Genomic DNA, 5,109 nt, shown 5'->3' on the forward strand with positions numbered 1-5,109 from the left:
CGACGCGATTTAGCGCAGCGCTGGCGTGGCATCGACGTCGCTTTGTTGTTGTTGCAGCCAAACACAGTGCGCTTCTTTATGCCCTTTGAACCCTCCGCGCATGTTCTGCGCATGCATCACACGCGTCCAGGGGGACAACAAAACAATGCGGGAGGCGCTGACGGAGTTTTTAGACAGTGAGTGTTCACTTCTTTATGACTTGTCTCAGTTTGCGTAAGCATTGTAGCCACGTAGCCCGGTGTCATTATCAATGTTTTGAAACTTGATATGATCAGTGTTAAGCTTGATGAGCTCGCGCTGTTCATTATCAAACTTCTCGGACTACATCCGACCCTTTTCAATCCTTATTGTTGTTATCAATCTTATCAGACTAGATCCGTGTCTTAGGAAACCTTATCGGTCGGTATCAATCTTATCGCAATTGATGGGATTCTTATCCACCCTTATTTGCCCATATCAATCTTATCGGAGAATATCCGGCCCTCATTTCACACGCATATTAATTTTTGCATATCATCATAGGGAAACGCGGTTCCCACGCATTTATGCCCACTACAGCATACCCAAACTCAAGCCTTTTGCATCCTTACACGTAGCAGCTACACATCGCAAGCATCTCCATTACTGAGATCTAACGGCATTTTATCGTTAATGAAACTAAATAAATACTCATTTGGAATACTCCTTCACAAATCTGTTAACGGAAAGCTCCCATTCCCTATAATTACTAACAGCCAGTATCCACATTCCACGTCTACCCATTTCGCTTCTACCAACAGATATTCACTATCAAAGCCTAGAACTAATTATGCTAAATTTACGTCTCATTTTTCAGCCACACACTTTGGAACTCATTACCGTGTCATACTAAGATGCTCTCTCATTTTTACGCATTCATATCAAACCTTCGTAAATTTTTGCACTCAATATAACAACTTGATCATTATCATTATATTAATAAGTGCTTTGTGTTATTAAATATTTTACAGCGTTAGCTAGTGACTAACTTAATATGGTGTCTTGCGTGTTTGCGTATAGCTTCTTTGTACTTACATGTCCTACTCATTTGTAATGAGAGGTCCCCTGTACAGTCTATGGGACCTCCCTCTTTATGTATGTACAGTCCCCATTTGTAACTTTGTTATTATGCACAATAAAGAACTCTCAAACTCCTCAACCCCTATTTCTTCTCATCAACCTTATTCGACTCACCTCATTGGAATTACTTCGATCATTATGAGCCCTTATCGTTTTTTAGCACCTGAATCATCAGCGTCGAATCATTATCAACCGTGATGGCGCTCATATATCTCCTTATATCTCGGTATCATTCTTACAAATCATTGCCTTCCTATGTATCTGTTGTGCGACATGAAGCGCGTACGCTCCGAGAGATCGGTAGCATTTCGTTCGGCGAAGGAACGCCCCAAGGGAAGGCGAATCCCTTTATCAGCGAAACGCATCGGGGATGTGGCGTGTCTGGCAATAATATTATCAATACCGCAATTTTTCTGACGTCTAAAATGCTCTGATTTGGTTCTACATGTGGTTCTAGACATGGTTTTTATTCCACCATCACCGAATCCTTCAACAAAGTAGTTGTAGCAGCACCAACGAGGCAACCCACCGAAAGATGGGACAGAGCTACCGCCGACGCCGTCCTTGTTTGCCCGCGTTCACGCCTAAAGGCCAGAATACATGGAGCGAATATGCGACGAATAGTCGGCGTTCGACGCCCGGCGGCGTACGCGCGACGCGCGGCGGCGGCGAAAACGTCGTTCGCCGCCGATCCAGCTGGCGCAGAAAAGTTCGTCGGGCGGCGACGACACCGGAAGCGGCAAACGAGCGGCGCCCCAAAGCGAGCCAATCAGGTCTCACTATCCGCCCGACTTCCGGCTAGGCTTCCCCGCTTGTCCGTGTATCCCGATCCCGCTCTATCGTTCACGCGGGTCTCCCGCTTTTCGTATTCATGGCATCCAAAGCGGCGCGGCTGGAATTTAACAAGTTAATAACAGCCATGGTTAGACAAGCTCACGTGCGCTACTTTCGGGTCTGCTTGCTTCGGCCGCGCGCGCGTTGAGCCACAGAACAGAGCCGCGAAGTTGCAGAAGCCGAAAGTTGTTTACCCGCCCAGTGTTGCCACAACCCATAGCATCGCCGCTTTCTTTAAACTACATCGGTACATGAATGTCTCAAACACATAAAAAAGACTAGAAATCATTTCTAAACAAAATTTTACGCGTTTTTAGAGTGTTCCGTAATTCAAAAACGATAATAATTGTCGTTAAAGTTTTTTTTTTTTGTCATGTGTTTCACGACAGCGCATTTGCCTCGTCTAGCCACACTGATAATAACGCAGCGACTCGCCGGCGGCGGCCGGCCTGTCTTCGCTCCATGTAGCGCAGCCCGACGAACATACGGCGTCGCGCCGCGGCAGATTTTCTGCCGCCCGAACTTCGTCGTGAAAGTTCGCTCCATGTATTCTGGCCTTAACGCGTGCGCTGCCCGTAACTAAAGCCAGCGTCTCTGACGGCGGCTCGGCAAGTTTGTACAGTGGAAAGAAAGCTGGGCAAACTTGTCGTGTAGCGTCGGAAGTCGCTGCATCTTCCGCATCGCGCATCATTTCTGATACAAGTTTCTGTCGTCGATCTCTGTTGACGTGTGTTTACGCAATTGCATCTTCAAGACACGCACGCGACCTCTCCGAAATTCGTCACCACGGACTTTCGAAACCTTGCAACTATTTGCTGACTACAATGAGGATGGAATCTACCGGCGATTCTGACCCCGCAGCGTCCGAAGAACTCTCCGCCTTTTCGTTCTAACTACCCACGCTCTGGCCAGCTGATCCCTCCCTCTGCCCAGTGCAAGTCAACAGCCAGTTCTTGACGGCCCAGGTAACATCGCAGACTTCCAAATTTCACCACGTTGTGCCTACGCTTCCTCTGGATATTGCACGAGAAATCCGAGACCTTATTCTTACTCCGTCCGAGACAAACCCCTATGACATTTGGTCGGCTGAGTTCCTCAAGCGTACTTCGTCGGCGCAGAGGCAACGACTTCAGCAGATACTCTCAGCTGAAGAAATAGGCGACAGCAAGCCTTCACAGCTTTTGCGCCGTTTTCAGCAGCTCCTCGGTGATAAGACTGCCTCTTTCTATGAAGACCTACTGCGAGAACTTTTTGCAGCGCCTCCCTTCCACCTTCCGCATGGTGCTCCCCGTTACAGCCGGTTTCTCCCTGGCGAATCTCGTGCAACTTGTCGACTACGATTGCGATGGCGACCGCTACAATCTCGTTTCTCGCTACCTGATCGGGAGGCACTTCGCGACGTCTTTCGTAGCCAGACTGACGATCTTTCCGCGCAGATTGCCACCCTATCTCCACCCTCTCTATCATCGTCACGCCGGCGTTCCTCATGTCGATTGCTGCGTCCAGGCGAGTTCTGGTATCACCGCAACTTCGGCGTTGCCACCATAAAGTGCGCGTCTCTCTGGACTTTCTTATGCCAACTTCGAGTGGTCGTTTCGGAGCGCTCTAGAGCACTCTCGCGTGCAGCGTTGTGTTCAGTTGGTTGAAAGAGGGTGTTCGCCTTGCGTTCGGCTGTTTCTTTTCGATCGGTCTCCTCCGTCTTCGAGCGATCCGAGGCGCTCCGAGCCCTGTCGTCGGAGCAATCGTCGAGATTGAGAGCGTTTGCGGTCACTTGATCGCCGTCTGGTATTGCCGTGTCGTGTGGTGCCTGTGTTATTTCGTTTAAAATGCCACGAAAAATCCGTTTGAGCGGTGCTTTGATGGCCTCACCTTTGTTGGCAAACGTGGAATCAAGCAGCGAGAGCTCTGAGAGTGACGACGACGACTTGAACCGCACTTGTGAGCAGAAATTTTCTCAGCTCTTCAACGTGCTTAACAGAACACCGAAAGCCACAGGCTACGTGAAGAACGTTGTTCGGACGTACTCCGAGAAAGAGGTGGGTCGTTACAGCGAACTATCGTGTTGTAAGTAAACTGAATACGTTTCTTTTTTTCATCAGTTTCGCAAGAATTTCCGGCTCCCCAGGAAATCGTGCTACGCCTTATTTGAGCGTTTCTCCGAATCCAGCTTCTACCCCTCGAGCCAAATGCACGGTGGCTCACTAGCCACAACGGCCGAGGAGCACATGCTTTCCTTGCTTTGGTAAGAAAACCGTAATGCTTCAGGCTTTACTCTGTTGCAAGCGTGGCTTTGGATACGGAATGAAACGCGGATTGGAAAAGCATGTGCGCAATGACTTAACTGCACGATGCGTCACCGCTGCGTAGCCGCGCGTTGCGCATGCTGTAAAAAGAAAATATGAGCGTCTGCCAATGAATGAAGCAAATATGAAAACAGTGGTTAACGCTCTAAAAGCAATACGTCTGCATTTTCCGGCCTAATAATACACGCCTTGTTTCTGACGAGCACTGTTAACGGTCAGGAAATGAATCGCGTGCTCTAGCCACATAATATCCCTTTATGCATAATGCCCCTGTGACAGAATTCTTTCTACCTCCCATGCGTATTTTAGCACATATATGGCCATATTTATCTGTAAGCTACTCCCAAGTTTGAAAGTTTGCGATCTGACGTGAAGAGCTGACGAACGCACTGCGATGAAGCCACGTTGCGAAACATGTCATAGCATTTCGTTATGGTGCAGCGCAGTTCGCTGTTCATGACCTGCTTATTGCTTTTATGTTACCAGGTACGCGGCCAACAAGCCTTCCATGAGGGAGGTGTCCGTTCTTTTTGACACAGCTGAATCAACGCAACTAGTGATTATAAATAGGGTTCTCAACTTCATGTGCAGCGTAGTACCGGAGGTCATCTATTTTTCAAGCAACAAGGAAGCTGTTGCAGAAGTATTGGAAAAGGTAAGCATACTTTCCTGGTGCATGCGTTCAAAGCAAACCAAAAACGTGATGGAAACGGTTATCACTGCATACGTATCGAGCACTAAGCTACTTTCCTGACCGTTTCCATTTGCAATCATACAATGAAATAGAGAACGTGTTCAGTCAAAATGAGTAATACAGGTGCTAGTTGCGAATTTCATCATTGATCTAGGTTCATTGCTTCTGGCTCGCATATTT

General features: G+C 48.1%; 1 long non-coding RNA gene across 1 annotated transcript; it reads left to right on the forward strand.

Annotated features, from left to right (window-relative positions):
- Window positions 1–3,362: 3,362 nt before the first annotated feature.
- On the forward strand, window positions 3,363–4,884 carry LOC129382608 (uncharacterized). Its single transcript, XR_011895028.1, has 3 exons — window positions 3,363–3,968; window positions 4,032–4,174; window positions 4,722–4,884. It is a non-coding gene; the product is annotated as an uncharacterized lncRNA (long non-coding RNA).
- Window positions 4,885–5,109: the final 225 nt, after the last annotated feature.

This window comes from Dermacentor andersoni, chromosome 6 (assembly GCF_023375885.2).
Source record: "Dermacentor andersoni chromosome 6, qqDerAnde1_hic_scaffold, whole genome shotgun sequence".
Classification (NCBI taxonomy): Eukaryota; Metazoa; Arthropoda; class Arachnida; order Ixodida; family Ixodidae; genus Dermacentor; species Dermacentor andersoni.